The 22,459-nt window shown below is 51.5% G+C and overlaps 1 protein-coding gene across 1 annotated transcript in view; it reads right to left on the reverse strand.

Annotated features, from left to right (window-relative positions):
- Positions 1–22,459, reverse strand: part of LOC140403200 (uncharacterized) — a 330,215-nt gene that overhangs the window by 305,805 nt on the left and 1,951 nt on the right.

Below are 22,459 nucleotides of genomic sequence, written 5' to 3' on the forward strand. Positions count from 1 at the left end.
GGGTCAGTACTGAGGGAGTGCTGCACTGTCAGAGGGTCGGTACTGAGGGAGTGCTGCACTGTCAGAAGGTCAGCACTGAGGGAGTGCTGCACTGTCAGAGGGACGGTACTGAGGGAGTGCTGCACAGTCAGAGGGCCAGTACTGAGGGAGTGCTGCACTGTCAGAGGGTCAGTACTGAGGGAGTGCTGCACTGTCAGAGGGTCAGTACTGAGGGAGTGCTGCACTGTCAGTGTGTTAGTACTGAGGGAGTGCTGCACTGTCAGAGGGTCAGTACTGAGGGAGTGCTGCACTGACAGAGGATCAGTCCTGAGGGAGTGCCGCACTGTCAGAGGGTCAGTACTGAGGGAGTGCTGCATTGTCAGAGGGTCAGTACTGAGGGAGTGTCGCACTGTCAGAGGGTCAGTATTGAGGGAGTGTCGCACTGTCAGAGGGTCAGTACTGAGGGAATGCCGCACTGTCAGAGGGTCAGTACTGAGGGAATGCTGCACTGTCAGAGGGTCAGTACTGAGGGAGTGCTGCACTGTCAGAGGGTCAGCACTGAGGGAGTGCTGCACTGTCAGAGGGTCGGTACTGAGGGAGTGCTGCACTGTCAGAAAGTCAGCACTGAGGGAGTGCTGCACTGTCAGAGGGACGGTACTGAGGGAGTGCTGCACAGTCAGAGGGCCAGTACTGAGGGAGTGCTGCACTTTCAGAGGGTCAGTACTGAGGGAGTGCTGCACTGTCAGAGGGTCAGTACTGAGGGAGTGCTGCACTGTCAGAGGGTCAGTACTGAGGGAGTGCTGCACTGTCAGAGGGTCAGTGCTGAGGGAGTGCTGCACTGTCAGGGGGTCAGTACTGAGGGAGTGCTGCACTGTCAGAGGGTCAGTACTGAGGGAGTGCTGCACTGTCAGGGGGTCAGTACTAAGGGAGTGCCGCACTGTCAGAGGGTCAGTACTGAGGGAGTGCTGCACTGTCAGAGAGTCGGTACTAAGGGAGTGCCGCACTGTCAGAGGGTCAGTACTGAGGGAGTGCTGCACTGTCAGAGGGTCAGTACTGAGGGAGTGCTGCACTGTCAGAGGGGCAGTATTGAGTGAGTGCCGCACTGTCAGAGGGTCAGTACTGAGGGAGTGCCGCACTGTCAGAGGGTCAGTACTGAGAGAGTGTCGCACTGTCAGAGGGTCAGTACTGAGGGAGTGCCGCACTGCCAGAGGGTCAGTACTGAGGGAGTGCCGTACTGTCAGAGGGTCAGGGCTGAGGGAGTGCCGCACTGTCAGAGGGTCAGGGCTGAGGGAGTGTGGCACTGTCAGAGGGTCAGTACTGAGGGAGTGCTGCACTGTCAGAGGGTCAGTACTGAGGAAATGCCGCACTGTCAGAGGGTCAGTACTGAGGAAGTGCCGCACTGTAAGAGGGTCAGTACTGAGGGAATGCCCTGTCAGAGGGTCAGTACTGAGGAAGTGCCGCACTGTAAGAGGGTCAGTACTTAGGGAGTGCCGCACTGTCAGAGGGTCAGTACTGAGGGAGTGTCGCACTGTCAGAGGGTCACTACTGAGGGAGTGCTGCACTGTCAGAGGGTCAGTACTGAGGGAGTGCTGCACTGTCAGTGTGTTAGTACTGAGGGAGTGTCGCACTGTCAGAGGGTCAGTACTGAGGGAGTGCTGCACTGTCAGAGGGTCAGTACTGAGGGAGTGCTGCACTGTCAGAGGGTCAGTACTGAGGGAGTGCTGCACTGTAAGAGGGTCAGTACTTAGGGAGTGCCGCACTGTCAGAGGGTCAGTACTGAGGGAGTGCTGCACTGCCAGAGGGTCAGTACTGAGGGAGCGCCGCACTGTCAGAGGGTCAGTACTGAGGGAGTGTCGCACTGTCAGAGGGTCAGTACTGAGGGAGTGCTGCACTGTCAGAGGGTCAGTACTGAGGGAGTGCGGCACTGTCAGAGGGCCAGTACTGAGGGAGTGCTGCACTGTCAAAGGGTCAGTACTGAGGGAGTGCTGCACTGTAAAAGGGTCAGTACTTAGGGAGTGCCGCACTGTCAGAGGGTCAGTACTGAGGGAGTGCTGCACTGCCAGAGGGTCAGTACTGAGGGAGCGCCGCACTGTCAGAGGGTCAGTACTGAGGGAGTGTCGCACTGTCAGAGGGTCAGTACTGAGGGAGTGCTGCACTGTCAGAGGGTCAGTACTGAGGGAGTGCCGCACTGTCAGAGGGCCAGTACTGAGGGAGTGCTGCACTGTCAGAGGGTCAGTACTGAGGGAGTGCTGCACTGTCAGAGGGTCAGTACTGGGGGAGTGCCGCACTGTCAGAGGGCCAGTACTGAGGGAGTGCTGCACTGACAGAGGGTCAGTACTGAGGGAGTGCTGCACTGTCAGAGGGTCAGTACTGAGGGAGTGCTGCACTGTCAGAGGGTCAGTACTGAGGGAGTGCTGCACTGTCAGAGGGTCAGTACTGAGGGAGTGCTGCACTGTCAGAGGGTCAGTACTGAGGGAGTGCCGCACTGTCAGAGGGTCAGTACTGAGGGAGTGCCGCACTGTCAGAGGGTCAGTACTGAGGGAGTGCTGCACTGTCAGAGGGTCAGTGCTGAGGGAGTGCTGCACTGTTAGAGGGTCAGTACTGAGGGAGTGCTGCACTGTCAGAGGGTCAGTACTGAGGGAGTGCTGCATTGTCAGAGGGTCAGTACTGAGGGAGTGCTGCACTGTCAGAGGGTCAGTACTGAGGGAGTGCTGCACTGTCAGAGGGTCAGTACTGAGAGAGTGCTGCACTGTCAGAGGGTCAGTACTAAGGCTGGGATCCCCACCACGGGCCATCCTGAGAATGGAGTTAATGAGGGAGGTTACAACCGCAACATGGAGTTCCACCTGGTGGAGGGTTTACATTGTAATTGAAGGAAAAAACATTGACAATCAGCATTCAGTGACCATGGACCTATCGGATTGTTGCTTGTTCACTAATGTCCCGGGGGGGAAAAAAATCTGTCAGGTTTTTTACCTGATCTGGCCGATAGGAGATTGGCTCCTGACTTCCCTCTGAAATGAGCCAGCAGGCCTCTCAGTGGGCTGGACAACTGGTTTGTGATGCGGAGCGAGACCAGCAGCCCGGGTTCGATTCCCGTCCCGGCCGAGGTTATTCATGCTGGCCCCGCCTTCTCAACCTCGCCCCCTCGCCTGAGGTGACCCTCAGGTTAAATCACCACCAGTCAGCTCTCCCTCCCTCAAAGGGGAAAGCAGCCTATGCTCTCCACCACCAACTTATTCTTCTGGATGGGCCAAGAACGCTGATCCCGCCAGCAACGCTCACAGACATGAATGAATTTTTAACAAACCTAAGCTCTGGCTGCTGTCCTCTTCAGTGACATACTTCGGGATAAATGTTGGACAGTAAAAACCACTTCCACATTGAAAGTGAATGCACAAATTGTGCCACTGTTGTTTACAAAGTGAACACATGCTTGCCTTCGGAGGTTTCTGCAGAGCAATATGATAAGACTCCGAGCCAGTTCTTTTAAGCGGCAAACAAAGCCTCCGATAAGACTATCTCTGTCTCAAGAACCTCCTTGAAACTGTAAATCCAGATGACCTCTTCCTAGCATCTGTCCTTCTCAGCTCCTGCTGGCGCTACCCTCGGTTAGCAACCTTGTTTTAAAAAATTCATGGTGTTGTTATGACAGCCCGGCTTAGTGCACAGTCAAATCCAGCCCGACAGGCCCCACAGACCCAAACTGAGTGAATTAACCAATAATTCACAGAAAGCTTTTGAGATCTTTGTCCCTTGACTGCGTCAATGACGTACAGGCACCAGAGTAAAACACAAAAAGACTATTTATTTACAACAAGGGATGAGATAGTAGAACAATGGTCTGCTAATCTAACTATTCCCCTTCACCATCTCACCCTCGACCCACATGCACAAAGGCACAGAGTGGGAAGGGGAAGGATCAAAAGGGTGTGAGATGACTATACTTGCTGCTGAGGTTGTAGTCTTTGTCGTCGGCTATCTTCGCAGGGTGCAGTGTGCCGAAACCATCAGCTGGTTTGGATCTTCTGGCTGTAATCCTCAGGCAGGATTTGCAGGCTGTGGGGCCCTCTCGAGGTTGACCCTTTAACTTGGGTTGACCTCAACCTTGCCACGGAAGATGCACTTCAGGTTCGTTCAGTTGCTTATTTCTTGTCAGCTTCAGCAGACTGATCAACAACTTGCCTCAGTTAAAGACAATATTAGAACAGCAGCTTCCACAAGGCCTTCGAGAGATCTGGTAACCTTACAGGGAGAGGGTTCCGGAAAGAGCCTCCCCCCCCCCCCCCCCCCCACCCCGCCTTCAGGCTTTAAATACTCACTCGCTGGATAGAGGGAAAACACCAGCTGCCCTGCCCTGCCTACGTGCAGTGGCCTCTAGCCGAGATATCAGAGAGAGAGTTCCACCCTTTCTAGAAGACCTATTCAACATAGTTCTGCTCAGCTCCTGAGTTTAGATCAAATTGAAAACAATACAGCCACACAGCAAGGAGCCGTCCAGAACATTCCGGACCAGTTTGCATTGAGGATTTGCCAAGTCCCGGAATTTCAATAGAGCCGATTGGCTGCTGGCCAAGTCCATCAAAATATCATCACTGGACCAGACCAAATAACCCATTGTTTAGGGAGAATGTTCCTGGATCAGTCCAAATAGCACCTTAAAATGGAGTTTTTTCTTGTTTCAAAGGCTGGGATACGATAGAAGCCAGCAGAACAGAAAATAAAGAAATTGCACAAGGGAAGGAATATTTAAACAGTGAAAGCAAGGGTTAAACATGAGAATCCTTACAGTGTGATGAATGTTAAAATTTGTCACAGTTTATATTTTTTGCAGTAATGTCATTAAAATCTGGGTCAAGATGCATAGACAGTGTGACTGCTGGAGTGGTGATTAAAGCATCGTAAAAATGGGGTAATCATTGATTTGCAGGTGAAGTGTTCTGCTAATAGACCTTCAGGGCCATTCACTTGTTTACTAATAACTAGTTAATAGAATATGGTTTAGGATTGAAGGACCCCTGGGGTATAGATTATTTGAGGGGCATTGTGTTTGGTCCTGGCTTAAACCATTCAAGGGACATCTTGTAAGAGGCGACAAAAGAATGCCGAATGCTTTGGGTACAGATGATGTCATTAATGAGAGGAGCCAGGTCTGTGTGAAAAGTCAGTCGGTCCTGGAACTCTCATCTGAAGCGAGGTATTTCAGTTTGGTCCTGAAAGGTTCATTTTCCAAAGATTCTGCACAGAGAAAAGCATGTAGAAATGTGGTTGTTAACTTTATTTATGAGTGGCATTTGATATATATTGGTTTGCTTAATTGGAATATAGTGGCAGGTTTAGGAAGTAAGTTAAGGGTTTTTCTTTTACTTAAGAGCTGGTGTAACTGTTAACTGTTAAGCTATTTCCTTGTTGCCAGTGTGGCGGATTCTGTGTTTAAATTTAAGTTTGTTTCAACATATAAGATACCTATTGGTCAGACTCACTCCTGCGTTTTTTAAATAAATTTATAAATTACAAATAGTTGGGTTCTAATCTGGGATCTAACAATGGGATGAATGAGTCTCTGGCTGGGCCAGCATTTATTAGTCAACCTAATTGCCCTCAGAGGGTACTCAAGAGTCAACCGCATTGCTGTGGGTCTGGAGTCACATGTAGGCCAGACCAGGTAAGAATGGCAGATTTCCTTCGCTAAAGGGCATTAGTGAACCTGTGTTTTTTTCTGACAATCGACAATGGTTACATCATTGGATTATTAATTCCAGATTTTTACTGACGAACACACGTCACCATCAACCACAGTGGGACCCAAACCCTTGCCCCCAGAGCATTAACCTGGGTCTCACGATAGCACCACCTACCTTCACGGTTTTAGCACATTCACCCCTGCCTGCTTTATTACGGCGTTCAAGAAAATATAACAGGCGGCACCCACATTTATAAACACCCCTGATCAGAAGGAAACGGATTTGAGTCCCAACCCAGGAACTGATCACGTGACCTCGGCCGAGATTTCAGTGCAGCTTGAGAGATAGAAAGGCAGCATCTATGTAACACTCGTCACAAACACCAGACACCACAAGTCAATGCAGCACTTTCGGAAGTGTAATTTTTTAGGTAACGGAGCAGCCAAAACCTGCACAGAAAGATGCCACAAAAAAGCACTGACCACATAATCTACATTTTGTGATGTAGATTGAGGGATAAATATTGGTCGGGATCTTTGATGCTCTTCTTCCGATAGGGCCAAATAGATCTTTTACATCCACCAGAGTGTGCCTGATGAGGCCTCGTCGCAAGAGTGCCGCACTGTTGGAAGTCCCAGCTTTGAGACAAGATATTAAGCCCGAGGTCACGTCTACCTGCTCAGGTGGATGTTCGCCACTCCGCAGCCCTATTCAAAGGCCCTGTTGTACCCAACCCAGCCAAGACCACTGGCAGTAGGGTTATTCACCCAATCCACCGATTGTGAGATTGTGCTGTGCGCACATTAGCTGTTCCGTTCACCTACGAAACCACGCTGACCACAGTTCAGGAGTAATTAATTGGCCGCAACCTTGTTAGGACACTCCGAAGACATCGATCTAACTGCAGCTCTGTTCATTGTGGCATCTCAGTACCAGGCTTCACACTAATGGCGCAGAAGGGCCGACAGCACAGAATTTACTCTCTCAATTCTTGGCACGGTGATCAATGCAGAGCGACGTCCACTCTGTCCCCCACATTGTCACTGCTCAAACCAAACCCAGAGGGCAGATACGCAAATCACACCCCAGGGTCCTGCTATTGATATTTTTAGGGATTGTTCACAGAGGGTTAGTGTCCAGACACTGTCGTGTTGGGTGCTCTGCTACACAGACGAACCAACACGGTTGCGGATGGTAGAACTCAGTTTTATTACTAACACTAACAACATCTGTAAACTGGTTACTGTGGTTCGTTCATTACCCTCTAACCTGTGCACCTAGCCCATACACTATCTTGGAGAAGCACCCAGCACATGGTGAATGTCTGAGTGGCTTGCTGTGAGCTCTGTGCCCTGAGCTGTCTCCTGCTGGAATGAGCGGGAAGTGTTGTGTTCCCCGTTTTTAGTGTGTATGCTCTTGCCTGTGATGTTGTGTGTATATTGATTGGTCCGTTGATCTGTCCATCAGTGTGTATGAATGTTTGCACCATGATGTTTATCTGAATATCATGACATCCCCCCTTTTTTACAAGAATATGTGCCTATGTGGTAATAAATATAGATGCGTACTGAGTGCAGCTGAATGTGTATGTGCAATATCTACAATATGTACATGAGGCTAAACTATATACATAGGAAGGTGTCAGGTGCAACATAGCAACGAGGTTGAACCATAAACAAAACACGTGTAAACATTAAGCATCAAAACAAACTCCTGTAACGACAAAAGAGAAACATATGAACATTGTGGCATAACACTTTAGTGAGTCCAATGTTCAAACAGGCTCATAAGTCCAGCCTAGTAGGTGGGCGACGAATTCGGGTTGACCGCCTCAAGGGTGGGTCAGGATTCACCGGCTGAGGAACGGGCTTGGCGACAGAGGAATGGGCATGGTGGCAGGAAACTCCACAAAGTCGACATCAGGAACAACAGGAGGGCGTAGCACCGGTGTATGATTACGTAGCGAGCGCGGAAGTAGGCGAAAAGCCCGGCGATTGCGCCAGCGAATGGAGCCATCAGGCATGCGAACCAGGAACGAACGGGGAGCCACGCGGCGGAGAACTTCGGCAGCTGCCGACCAGCCACCCTCTGGTAGATGGATGCGGACGTTGTCTCCAGGCGCCAGGGGAGGAAGATCAGTTGCCCGAGTGTCATGTGCCACCTTCTGCTGAGCACGCTGCTGTTGCATCCTTTGCAGTACTGGAGCATAGTTGGGTGTAGCGAGATATGAACGCCCTTTTCCACCTTGCTGGGGATGCAGAAGGCTGGACATCACGTGTGTGAAGCCATACGAAGCAGCAAAGGACGACCATTCTTGACTTGCAAAACAGGGCCCATTGTCCGACATGACAGTAAGCGGAATGCCATGGCGAGCGAAGGTTTCCTTGCATGCCCTTATGACAGAGGACGATGTCAAGTCATGCAGGCGTATGACCTCTGGATAATTTGAAAAGTAATCTATGATGATGACGTAGTCCCTGCCAAGCGCGTGAAAAAGGTCCACACCCACCTTCGCCCAGGGGACGTCACCAACTCATGGGGCTGAAGCGTCTCAGGGGGTTGCGCCGGCTGAAACCTTTGGCAGGTGAGGCAGTTGAGCACCATGTTGGCAATGTCATCGCTGATGCCCGGCCAGTACACAGCTTCTCGGGCCCTCCGCCTGCACTTCTCAACCCCGAGGTGGCCTTCGTGTAGTTGGTCGAGGACCAGCTTGTGCATGCTGTGTGGGATCACAATCCGGTCCAGCTTTAGGAGGACACCGTCAATGACGGCCAAGTCGTCCCGGATATTGGAGAATTGTGGGCACTGTCCTTAGAGCCACCCTCCCGTCATGTGGCACATCACACGTTGTAGAAGGGGGTCAGCCGCAGTCTCCCGGCGAATATGGGCCAGACTTGAATCACCAGCTGCCAGATTTGCCGCTGTGAAGGCCACCTGCGCTTCGACCTGACAGACGAACCCCTCCGAGTCAGGCGGTGTGCTCACGGCTCTGGATAGGGCATCCGCTATGTTGAGGTCCTTTCCCGGGGTGTAGACCAGTTGGAAGTCGTACCTCCGGAGCTTGAGTAGGATGCGCTGGAGGCGAGGGGTCATCTCGTTCAGGTCGTTATGTATGATGCTGACCAGGGGGCGATGGTCGGTTTCCACGGTGAACTGGGGGAGACCATACATGTAGTCGTGGAACTTGTCTATGCCGGTTAACAGACCCAGGCACTCCTTCTCGATCTGTGCATAGCGCTGTTCTGTGGGGGTCATGGCCCACGAGGCATAGGCGACCGGGGCCCATGATGCAGTGTCGTCCCGTTGCAGGAGTACCGCACCAATGCCGGACTGGCTGGCATCAGTCAAGATCTTCGTATCACAAGAGGTGTCGAAGAACGCCAATACCGGGGCTGTGGTGAGCTTAATTTTGAGCTCCTCCCATTCCTTCTGGTGTGCGGGCAGCCACTGGAACTCCGTGGACTTCTTCACGAGGTGGCGAAGAGCCGTTGTGTGGGAGGCAAGGTTGGGAATTAACTTCCCCAGGAAGTTGACCATGCCTAGAAAGCGTAGGACTGCCTTCTTGTCTGACGGCTGCGGCATGGCTGTGATGGCGCTCACCTTGTCTGCATCCGGACGCACTCCTGACCAGGATATGTGGTCCCCCAGAAACTTTAGCTCCGTTTGGCCGAAAGAACACTTGGCTCGGTTGAGGCGCAGGCCGTGTTCGCGTATCCGCGCAAAGACACGCTGGAGACGACTGATGTGCTCCGGTGGTGTGGTGGACCAGATGATGACATCGTCAACATAGATGCGCACCCCTTCGATGCCCTCCATCATCTGTTCCATGATTCTGTGAAATACCTCGGATGCCGAGATGATGCCAAACGGCATCCTATTGTAGCAGTATCTGCCGAAAGAAGTGTTGAAGGTGCACAGCTTCCTGCTGGACTGATCCAGTTGGATCTGCCAAAAACCCTTCGAGGCATCAAGCTTGGTGATAATTTTGGCCCGGGCCATCTCGCTCGTGATTTCTTCCCGTTTGGGTATGGGGTAGTGTTCCCTCATGATGTTGTTGTTCAGGTCTTTCGGGTCGATGCAGATCTGAACTTCGCCAGAGGGCTTCTTAACACACACCATGGAGCTGACCCATGGCATGGGCTCCGTGACCCGGGAAAGCACTCCTTGGTCCTGGAGATCCTGCAGCTGCTGCTTGAGGCCGTCTTTGAGTGGTGCTGGGACCCTGCGAGGTGCATGAATGACCGGGGTGGCATCCGGTTTGAGCCGTATTCTGTAGGTATAGGGCAGTGTGCCCATGCCCTCGAATGCCTCCTGGTTGTGGGCGAGGAGCGAGTTGAGCTGTGCCTTACATTCTGCATCCGGGAAATCTGCTGTGCCTTCTGGAGACAGAGCGTGTACCCGCTGAACGAGGTGGAGAACCTTGCACGCCTGTGCGCCTAGCAGGGAGTCCTTCGATGATCCAACTATTTCGAAGGACAGTGTGGCTGTGTATGCATTGTGTGTAACCTCGAGCTGGCAGGATCCCATGGCCGGGATAACGTTTCCGTTGTAGTCGACCATCTTACAACGGCATGGCCGAATTGGTGGTCTGACCTTCAAGGCGTAGAAGGCTGACCATGCTATTAGGTTGGCGAAGGCACCAGTGTCCAAGCGGAATGTTATTGGTGATCGGTTGACTGTTAGGGTGGCACACCATTCATCACCCGGATTAACGCTGTTCAATGGCATCGGCTGGTGGGTCCTGCTTGGGGACATCCGGTTCCTGTCAATGACCGCAACACGGAAGGCTTCCCGGCCGTCTGTATCACCGGTCTGTATATCGTCCGGGTATGACTCGGAGTACGGAGGCTGAATGGTCCGCACGTCCCTGCGAGGCTGTCGGAATTGGGGAGCGTTAGCAGGTTGAGCTGCTCGACAGCAGGCAGCGTAGTGGCCCATCTTGCCACAGCGGAGGCATTGTCGGTTCTTTGCCGGACATTGCCGCTTTAAATGTGCGGATCCACAGTTGCCGCCCGTCGTGACGTCATGGCGTCCGTTGCGCCATCGCGCATGCGCAGTTCGGTCCTGCATAGAGCGCGCCTGCGTGTCACGTCCCTCTGCATCAACATCTCTTTTGGCGCGTACAAGCGCGGGAGGCAGCGGAAAGCACGCGAAATGGCCACCCTCGTCCGGGCCGCGGGCCGGGAGGAACTCGATCGCCTGGACCCGGTCGGCCTCGTAGGACCCCCTGTCCTGCCGATTCGGCCGCGTAGGACCCCTGCCTTGCCGATTCGGCCACGTAGGACCCCTGCCTTGCCGATTCGGCCGCGTAGGACCCCTGCCGTGCCGATTCGGCCGCGTAGGACCCCTGCCGTGCCAATTCGGCCACGTAGGACCCCTGCCGTGCCAATTCGGCCGCGTAGGACCCCTGCCGTGCCGATTCGGCCGCGTAGGACCCCTGCCGTGCCGATTCGGCTGCGTAGGACCCCTGCCGTGCCAATTCGGCCGCGTAGGACCCCTGCCGTGCCGATTCGGCCGCGTAGGACCCCTGCCGTGCCGATTCGGCCGCGTAGGACCCCTGCCGTGCCGATTCGGCCGCGTAGGACCCCTGCCGTGCCGATTCGGCCGCGTAGGACCCCTGCCGTGCCAATTCGGCCGCGTAGGACCCCTGCCGCGCCGATTCGGCCGCCTGGAATTGGGAGTAGCGGCTGGTTGCGTTTTCATGGAGGACGCAGGCTTCGATGGCGGTGGCTAGGGTGAGGCTTTTAATTTTGAGGAGCTGCTGGCGTAGGGTGCCTGAGGTGACCCCAAAAACAATCTGGTCCCGAATCATGGAATCGGAGGTGGCCTCATAGCCGCAGGACTGCGCGAGGATACGGAGGTGTGTCAGGAAAGATTGAAAGGGCTCATCCTTACTCTGCAGGCGCTGCTGGAAGAGGTACCTCTCGAAACTCTCATTTACCTCGACGCTGAAGTGTTGCTCGAGTTTGAGAAGGACGGTCTTGTACTTCGTCTTGTCCTCACCTTCCGCGAACACCAGGGAGTTGTAGATGTGGATGGCGTGTTGCCCTGCCGTGGAGAGGAGGAGGGCGATTTTCCTGGTGTCCGAAGCATTCTCCCTTTCTGAGGCTTCCAGGAAGAACTGGAAGTGCTGTTTAAACAGCTTCCAGTTGACGCCGAGGTTTCCAGCGATTTGGAGCGGCTGCGGCGGGCTGATGGTGTCCATGGCGCAGGATGGCGGGTTCCTGAGGATGTGTAGGTAGGTCTCATAGTTACTGGGTTCCAATCCTGGTACAATGTCGTGTTGGGTGCTCTGCTACACAGACGAACCAACACGGTTGCGGATGGTACAACTCAGTTTTATTACTAACACTAACAACATCTGTAAACTGGTTACTGTGGTTCGTTCATTACCCTCTAACCTGTGGACCCAGCCCTAACACTATCTTGGAGAAGCACTCAGCACATGGTGAATGTCTGAGTGGCTTGCTGTGAGCTCTGTGCCCTGAGCTGTCTCCTGCTGGAATGAGCGGGAAGTGACGTGTTCCCCGTTTTATAGTGTGTATGCTCTTGCCTGTGATTGGCTGTGATGTTGTGTGGAGATTGATTGGTCCGTTGATCTGTCCATCAGTGTGTATGTATGTTTGCACCATGATGTTTATCTGAATATCATGACAGACACTACTGGGGAGCAATGGAGAGGTGTAATTTTCACAATTCCAACTGGATCAAGAGAAACGTCTCTGCAATAATTTTCGGTCAATAAATCCATGAAATGATTCCTCATTCAGTCAGTCCCTTAGCCGGGATAACATGGTCCCCAATAACCTATCCCTACAGTGCAGGAGGCCATTCAGCCCATCGAGTCTGCACCCTGCCTCGGCCCGTTCCCCCACCCTAACCCCGTAACCCTACCAAACCCGCACACCTTTGGACTGTGGGAGGAAACGGGAGCACCCGGAGGAAACCCATGCACCCACGGGGAGAACGTGCAAACTCCGCACAGCCAGTCAGTCACCCGAGGCCGGAATTGAACCTGGATGCCTGGAACGGGAGGCAGCAGTGCTAATCCACTGCACCACCGTGGCAGGAATCAAGGAAAAGAGCGTAACTGGCACTGAATGACTGCCCGCGGAACTCTCCATAAATAGGAGGCCGCGCGGGGTGTTTTAAACTTCGCCTCGCTGATCGCTCGCAGGCGGGTCCTGTTGGGATGGAGGTCAGTCTCTCCACCCTGTGCCTCGATGTGGCTGGGGGGGGTCTAATGGAGTATTTGTATCTGGAAAAGGTGAAATGTGCTTTGGGGGAGAGGGGGGGTGGCGAGTGAGGGGTTCCACAAGAGATGGGGTTTGTTTGTATTACATTTGAAGGAGGTGGTTACCATCAGGCGTTCAGGAGGGGCGGGGGGGGCAAAGTGAGGAGTTTGGTTGAGGTTCCTGGTTGGGGGGGGGGGGGTTGTGTCGTTTTCCTTTGCTATGTTGTGTGTTTTAAAATGTTAAAATATAAAAAACGAATAAAAATAAAAACGAAAAGAAAGTAGCAGGTTGAGGGAAACACGCAGGGCTGTAGGTGGGGTGGCATTGGTGTTACAGATCACCCAGGGAGCCAGAGATGTTGTGGCAACATACACTTCTGCACGGGTGTTGTAGCCACCATAGTGATGGTGGAAACTGGTTCCACCATCTTATTGGCTGGTTTAGCACAGTGGGCTAAATAGCTGGATTTTAAAGCAGAGACAGGCCAGCAGCGCGGGTTCAATTCCCGTGCCAGCCTCCCCGAACAGGCGCCGGAATGTGGCGACTAGGGGCTTTTGACAGTAACTTCATTTGAAGCCGACTTGTGACAATAAGCGATTTTCATTTTTCATTTCAAGCTCCGATTTCTCTTTCCATTAATGATAATAATAATAATCTTTATTGTTGTCACAAGTCGGCTTACATTAACACGGCAATGAAATTACTGTGAAAATCCCCTCGTCGCCACATTCCGGCGCCTGTTCGGGTACGCAGAGGGAGAATTCAGAATGTCCAATTCACCTAACAAGCACGTCTTTCGGGACTTGTGGGAGGAAACCGGAGCGCCCGGAGGAAACCCACGCAGACACGGGGAGAACGTGCAGACTCCGCGCAGACAGTGACCCAAGCCGGGACTCCAACCTGGGACCCTGGTGCTTTGAAACAACAGTGCTAACCATTGTGCTGCCCATTACACCGCTGTCCAGGAATCTCTCCCGCCTGCCATTGGTGCATGCTGCAAGGACTTACAGGTTCCTACTCCACCCTGTTTGGCCGCGTTATCAGCGTACCTTCCTCGGCCGTCAGGTCCAGGGGTGGGACTCGAAGCCAGAGCTTCCGGCTCAGACGCTGGAACACTAACCCAGAACACTAACCCACTGCCCCACAAGAGCGCCTGTGCGAACGGGAGGAGGTCACGAGTAGCTGCAACAGGAACGTTACCCGGGAAGGGTCTCGAAAGGACAATCGAGCTACCTCAGTATCCCTCCCCGCCCCCGCTCGTGCGTCACACTTGTGTAGAGCGAGCAAGGCACAGGTGCCTCATGATCAAAAGGTGGGAAGCTGAACTCTCCTTTAAACAAAAAAAAAGGCAAACTTCAAAAAAGGTGCAGCAATTAAATATTGAACAAGCTTTTGACCTTGCCTGTAATTTTACAAGAAAATATTTTGATCCAACAAAGTATTTACAGCACAGAATAAAAGCCATCTCCCACCTAATGTAAACTTGGCTCCTGCACAAAACAAACCTCAAACCCCCAGGAGGAGCAAAAGTAATAACCGGTTTAATTTAAGGTCCTCTGAATCGCAATGCGCCTCTCCATCTGGTGTCGGATATTTACCTGGCGGTAGTTAATTTCGAATAATTCAGATGAATTAAAAGGTGTCAGTGAAACTCCCGAGGGATTAACGGAGATTGGAATGCCTACAAACGACTGTCATTCAGGAAACCACAGCCTGCAGAGATTAGCTAATTTAAAACAAAGACAGTACAGAATTCTCCAATGATCGATACAAGTTGCATTCCCTCCCTGAGCGAGACATGGTGGCCACCAGGAGGATTGGATAGTACCGAGGATGTCGTGCAGTGCAGATTGGAGTACAGGACTTTCTCAACGCGTTCTGTGCTACCAGGAAAAGACAGGGGAGATAGAGGTCAACTATTTCCATTGGTTGGGGATTCGAAAACTAGGGGGCACAGCCGAAAAATTAGGGTCAGATCGTTCAGGAGACATTACGAAGCACTTCTTCACTCAAAGGGTGGCAGAGGTTTGAAACTCTCTCCCACAAATAACAGATGAAGTTAGAACAGTTGTTAATTTTATACCTGAGATGATTCGAGTTTTGTTAAGCAAAGAGATTAAGGGATGTGCGGCAAAGGCTGGTGTGTGGAGTTAGGCGACAGATCAGCCATGAACTCATTGAATGACGGGGGAGACAGGCTGGAGGGGCTGAATGGCCTACTCCTGTTCCTAAGTATCAATCGAATGGTTACCTATTTACAAAGAACAGGGGTCGTTACGACTTTGCACCACACTGCACAGAACTCTTTCTTCCCAACTTCCCCATCCCATAACAGGCGTGTGTTTTGAGTTTGGGATTCTCCACTCCCCCAGCCGTTCGCTGGCGGACGAGTGCTCTGCTCCCACTGCTTGTTGATGGGATTTCCCGTTGTAGCATTCCCACGCTGGCGGGGGGGGGGGGGCGCTTCCGGCGGGAACAGAGAATCCCAATGGCCGGAGAATTCTGGCATCCTCTTGTGCTCAGACGTAACTACACATGGACAGACAAGAATTTTAAACAATGGGTCAATGAGGGCATTTCCTGTTGTCAATTTGTGCTGTTTGGTCAAGTTGCAACATTAGAACTGCTTAACATTTCAAAAGGAAATCTTGCATCTCATCAAACTCTTTCTCACGTCCATAAGACCACAAGATGTAGGAGCAGAATTAGGCCACTCGGCCCATCGAGTCTGCTCCACCATTCAATCATGGCTGATATTTTCTCATCCCCATTCTCCTGTCTTCTCCCCATAACCCCTGATCCCCTTATTAATCAAGAACCTATCTATTTCTGTCTTAAAGACACTCAGTGATTTGGCCTCCACAGCCTTCTGCGGCAAAGAGTTCCACAGATTCCCCACCCTCTGGCTGAAGAAATTCCTCCTCATCTCTTTTTTAAAGGATCGTCCCTTCAGTCTGAGATTGTGTCCTCTGGTTCTAGATTTTCCTACAAGTGGAAACATCCTCTCCACGTCCACTCTATCCAGGCCTCGCAGTATCCTATAAGTTTCAATAAGATCCCCCCTCATCCTTCTCAACTCCAACAAGCACAGACCCAGAGTCCACCAGCTCTCCTCATATGACAATTCCCTCATTCCAGGGATCATTCTTGTGAACCTCCTCTGGACCCTTTCCAAGGCCAGCACATCCTTCCTTCGATACAGGGCCCAAAACTGCTCACAATACTCCAATTGGGGCCTGACCAGAGCCTTATACAGCCTCAGCGGTACTTCCCTGGTCTTGTATTCTAGCCCTCTCGACCTGAATGGTAACATTACATTTGCCTTCCTAACTGCCGACTGAATCTGCACGTTAACCTTAAGAGAATCTTGAACAAGGACTCCCAAGTCCCTTTTTGCTTCTGATTTCCTAAGCATATTCCCTTTTAGAAAATAGCCCATGCCCCCATTCTTCCTACCAAAGTGCAAAACCTCACACTTTTCCACATTGTATTCCATCTGCCACTTCTTTGCCCACTCTCCTAGCCTGTCCAAGTCCTTCTGCAGCCCCCCTGCTTCCTCAATACTTCCTGTCCCAATACAGATCTTTGTATCATTTGCAAACTTAGCAACAGTTCCTTCAGTTCCTCCTTCCAGATCATTAATGTATATTGTGAATAGTTGTGGTCCCAACACTGACCTCTTCAGAACACCAGTAGTTACTGGCTACCATCTTGAAGTCAGTCGAGAACACAGATATTCTGCAACATTTCTCTATTTCCAAAATACTGACTTCACTTTGTTTGACATCAAGGCATCATTTGACCGAGTATAGCATCAAGGAGCCCAAGCAAAACTGGGAAATCAAAAATGGGAATCAAGGGGCAAACACTCCGCTGGTTGGAGTCAGCTGGCACAAAGGAAGATGGTTGTGGTGGTTGGAAGTCAATCATCTCAGCTCCAGGACATCACTGCAGGAGTTCCTCAGGATAGTGTCCTAGACCCAACCATCTTCAGCTGCTTCATCAATGTCCTCCCTTCCATCATAAGGTCAGAATTGGGGATATTTGCGGATGACTGCACAATGTTCAGCACCATTCGCAACTCCTCAGAAACTGAAGCAGCCCACGTGCAAATGCAGCAAGACCTGGACAATATCCAGGCCTGGGCTGACAAGGGGCAAGTAACATTCGCACCACACAAGAGCCAAACAATGACCATCTCCTGCAAGAGAGGATCTAACCATTGTCCCTTGACATTCAATGGCATTAGCATCGCTGAATCCCCCACAATCAACATCCTGGGGTTACCATTGATCAGAAACTGAACTGGACTAGTCACAATAATACTGTGGCTACCAGGGCAGTTCAAAGGCTAGCAGTAACTCACCTCCTGACCCTCCAAAGCCTATCCACCATCTATAAGGCACAAGTCAGGAGTGTGATGGAATACTCCCCACTTGCCTGGATGAGCGCAGCTCCAACAACACTCAAGGAGCTCAGCACCATCCAGGACAAAGCAGCCCCGCTTGATTGCTCCCCCTTCCACAAACATTCACTCCCTCCACCCCCGATGAACAGTGGCAGCCATGTGCACCATCTACAAGATGCACTGCAGGAACTCACCAAGGTTCCTTAGACAGCACCTTCCAAACCCACAACCACTACCACCTAGAAGGACAAGAGCAGCAGATACCTGGGATCCCCACCACCTGGAGGTTCCCTTCCAAGTCACTCACCACCCTGCCTTGGAAATACATCGCCGTTCCTTCACTCCTGCTGGGACAACATCCTGGAGCTCTCTCCCTAACAGCACACCTGGAGTACCTACATCTCAAGGGCTGCAGCGGTTCAAGAAGGTGGCTCACCACCCCTTCTGAAGGGCAACTAGGGATGGGCAATAAATTCTGGCTTAACCAGCGATGTCCACATCCCGTAGGTGAATAAAAAATCTCTCCTCCAATGAAATTTGTACAAAATTGTACGACAGAAGTAAGAAAGTCAGAACGTGTGCGTGCGCACACACGTACACACACACATATGCATGCGCACACACATGTAATGGAATCAATAGCAAGAGTATAAAGTCTGCAATAGAGACCAAAGACTGAGGTTATGGCCTTCCCACTGTTTAAACTGGGGCAAGTTGCAACTTAGCCGACACTGGGTATGGCGCAGGTAGTCTGACAGCCCAGAGACAGCAAAGGGATTGAGAGAGGGGTCCAGCTGGGTGCTCTCAACGTCTGTGTAGCAGCTCAGGCCATGTCTTCAGCAGCTTGTAGATGAGAGAGAGGAGGAAGCCAATGATAGATTCTTGGCAAACCTGCGTACGAGCTTCTCCAGCAAGAGTTCAGTCAAGCAAGAGCACTCCAACCACAGCGGTCAACAAAGTGGAGTCGGAGGAGGAAGATGGCGCGGCCAAAGGCTCCAAACGAGGTCGAGTAGGCACAACGTGCCACTCACAGTGGTGATTTGCCTCAATGCTGTGTGGAAAGCCAGGGAGCAGATTTGGGAGAGATTCAATACGGAGTGGGAAAGATGGGCACAGGTTTGGGTGGAAGTGAGAGGTTAAGGTGAAGATGAAGAGGTTGGCGGTGGGGGCGGCTGTTTACAAGGACAGGTGGCATTGTTTGGGGTGTTGGGGGGAGAAGGGGGACACAGGAGGCGAGGGTGAACAGAGCTAGAGGAGGTTGTCAGGAGGGAAAGGGAAGTTGGGTGGTCATCAGTTTAGTTTTAGAATGGGAGCGTTGAGGAGCAGCACACGACATGACGATACCAAGGACACGATGAGCTCAAAAAGAGAGAGATTGTAGAGATTCAGTCGAGAAACTAGAGAAGTACGTGAGCTGTGTGCCAGGACAAGGAAGAGAGTTTGTTTCTGGGGCAACAGCAGGGGAGGGGTGAAATAGCAGAGACAGGAGAACAGATTTCTTCCAGTCCAACAAACTCACTACCCACGCACTTTCACACAAGGAATGGCCATTTGGCAGAGGAACCGGACAGCTAGTGGCACCAAGCCCCAGAATGAATCAGCACAAGCAGGAGGGGAGAGAGGAACAGTCCAGGCAAAGGCAATTTCAAATGAAATTCCGAGGTATCTTCCAGAATTGGAGACAGGGAGCCCGTTCATTTTAACTGAGTTCATTTGGCATTAACCTCTTATGCTGCATTATTAATTGCCTGACAACAAGGATGAGGAGGAACTTCTTCAGCCAGAGGGTGGTGAATCTGTGGAACTCTTTGCCGCAGAAGACCGTGGAGGCCAAGTCACTGAGTGTCTTTAAGACAGAGAGAGATAGGTTCTTGGTTAATAAGGGGATCAGGGGTTATGGGAGAAGGCAGGAGAATGGGGATGAGAAAATATCAGCCACGATTGAATGGCGGAACAGACTTGATGGGCCGAGTGGCCTAATTCTGCTCCTCTGTCTTATGGGGAGTTCGAGGACGTCCGAGGGCAGGGGCTCCACTGCTCCGCCAACACGGAGAAGTCAGACATTTCACTTGCATTACGGCCAACTTCTCAAATTATTGCTTCACTGATAACAGAACCAATCAGGGTAGCCGATCAACTCTGACAAACGCAGATGATTCCCATGTGGCCCAGTGTGGGTGGCCCCCAACTCCGCATTTTACCCCAACCACAGCCCCCCAAGATACCAACTGCTTCCTCAGTCAGCATGTGTCTTCCTCAGCAACTGAATATGTTGCCTTCATCCCCTCGTGGTTTTGTTCACTCCACAGTTACGACTTTCTCCCTCACCCACCCTGCTGTGCCGGGCACAGAACAATGTGAGCTGGTTTCATTGTCTGGTCGAGTGGCTGTAATAAATAATACATGATTGGCGATGAGGGCAAGCTCTGAAAGGCAGGAGCCTCATTTAGCAGACCTAACCTGACATGTGCGGACGTGTAAACACCAGAGAGATTTGTCATTAAGACCTGCTGGCCTGTGTTAAGTGTCTGAGCCATTGTGCTGCCATGCTAGTTCAAGCAGTATGACGCTGTCCAGCAATAGCATTCCCTGGTAAAGGATTAAAGTTTTTAAGACGGGCGTCACGCTTTTCCGACCCTTCGTTTTTTTGTGCCGGGGGGGGGGGGGGGGGGCACTCTGCACTTTATTCAAAAGATAGAAGAAAGCTTATAATTCTATTGCACCTTTCGCGACCACAGGACCCCGCAAAGCACATAACAGCCAATGAATCAGTGTAGTCGCTGTTGTAACGCAGGAGACGCAGCAGCCGGTTCGCAAGACCCCACAACAGCAATCTGGAAACGAGCGGAAGATCTGCTTTTTAATTGGATGGCGATTGCAGGATGAATATTGGCCAGGGCACCGGGAAGGATTTCCGCATTCCTTCACCTTGCAGAGCAGTTAATGTACAAAGTGTCAATAGTTGTACACTGCTTAACGATAAGACAGGAATGAACACCAACCTTGCCCATGCTGGCCTCCAATACGGTCAAGGGCTTTGCCTATAGCTGTACTGTGAACCTGGCACATTTTCCCAATCGGGATTCCACAACGCACTACTTCCAACTCCATGGGAATTCCCCAACACCCGGATGGGGTGTCATCTTGTTCAGAGGGAGCAATTGGCCCCTGCAATGCTGCCCATGTTTACATAGAGAGGTGGGTAGAAGACAGACCTGCCCATGCTGCACCTCACACAGTCACAGCACACACTGTGGCTACAAGAGCAGGTCAGAGGCTGGGAATCCTGCGGCGGGTAACTCCCCTCCTGACCCCCCCCCCCCCCCCCCCCCCCCCCGCAAAGCATGTCCACCATCTACAAGGCACAAGTCAGGAGTGAGATGGAATACTCTCCACTTGCCTGGATGAGTGCAGCTCCAATAACACTCAAAGGGGCTTGACACCATCCAGAACAAAGCAGGCCCGCTTGATTGGGACCCCATCCACAGACTCTCACTCCCTCCACCACCGACACACAGTGACAGCCGTGTGGCCCATCTACAAGATGCACTGCAGTAACCCAGCACCTTCCAAACCAGTCACCTCTACCACCTAGGAGGACAAGGGCAGCAGACACATGGGAACCACACCACCTGGAGGTTCCCCTCCAAGCCACGCTCCGTCCTGACTTGGAAATATCTTGGCCGATCCTTCACGGTGGCTGGGTCAAAATCCTGTCGCTACATCTCATGGAATGCAGCGGTTCAAGAACCACGACCTCCTCAAGGACAATTAGCGATTGGGAATAAATTTTGGCCCGGGAACGAATTAGTACCCTTGGAGTAGAAGCCTAGATTTTGCACTCGGGGCTCTGGACCTTCTGATTCATATCACATATATGTTATACACAATCCACGGCTGAAAGCTGGGTGCAGGGTGGTGGGTGCGCCGGCCCAGGTCATCTCAAAACCAGGTTTTATTCTGGCTTTGATTGAAAGTTAATATTTGGTCAATTGTAACAACCAAAACATTGATGATAAGTCACGCCATGACGAAATGGACCTTGCAAGGTCCTCCCCAAATCATCCCACCTCCCTCGCCTCCTTCAAAACTCTCCTTTAACTCCCAATTTCCTACCTCTTCTGATCAATTTGGCTGCCTTCCCTAATAGCTCCCAAACTGACCCGGTATTGAGTTTTATGGGACTGCCAAGCCTCCAGGATCAGTCTGGAGTCTGCAGGAATTGAAGACGGATCTCTGCTGTGTGTGTACAACCCTAAAGAAAAATCATCGGTGCATAAAAAAAATGTATTTGATCATTTTCTTTGAACATTTCGCTTTACCAGATATAAAAACATTAAAAATGGGGGTGGGGATGCTGATTGGCTGACAGTGAAACATGATCCAATTGGGTAAGGAGTGTTTCTGCTTTCTGATTGGTGTTGGAAGGAAGCATGTGACGGGGACGATGCGTTGTCCGACTAATGGTTGGAGTGTAGTGCAAGTCATGTGATAAAACCTCCAGGGCTATGGTTAATTACAGTTGGCAACCCTATTTGATAATCTTTCTGTGAAACATTTTGGAATACTTTATCATGTCATATCAATGCAGTCACCCCAAAATGAGCCTTGTGGTTAGCACTGTTGCTTCACAGCTCCAGGGTCCCAGGTTCGATTCCTGGCTTGGGCCACTGTCTGTGCGGAGTCTGCACATCCTCCCCGTGTCTACGTGGGTTTCCTCCGGGTGCTCCGGTTTCCTCTCACAAGTCCTAAAAGACGTGCTTGTTAGGTGAATTTTACTTTCTGAATTCTCCCTCTGTGTACCCGAACAGGCGCCGGAATGTGGCGACTAGGGGCTTTTCACAGTAACTTCATTGCAGTGTTAATGTATGCCTACTTGTGAGACTAATAAAGATTATTATTATGAGCTTGAACGGATCCTCGGGAACGGTACCATCTGCCCGGAAAGGTTTAATCCTCACGGAGGTACGGCCTTCATAGGAACAGGGCGAGGTCATTCAGCCCATCGAGCCTGTACTAGTAAATTGACTCCCTTACAATGCAGACAGTTGCACGACACTGGCAGGGCTAGCTGGAAATCAGTAGGTACTGTACAATGGACATGATGAACATGGTGACCTCACCACATTCCAATGGAAACTGTGTGGGAGGTG

This window comes from Scyliorhinus torazame, chromosome 27 (assembly GCF_047496885.1).
Source record: "Scyliorhinus torazame isolate Kashiwa2021f chromosome 27, sScyTor2.1, whole genome shotgun sequence".
Lineage (NCBI taxonomy): Eukaryota > Metazoa > Chordata > Chondrichthyes > Carcharhiniformes > Scyliorhinidae > Scyliorhinus > Scyliorhinus torazame.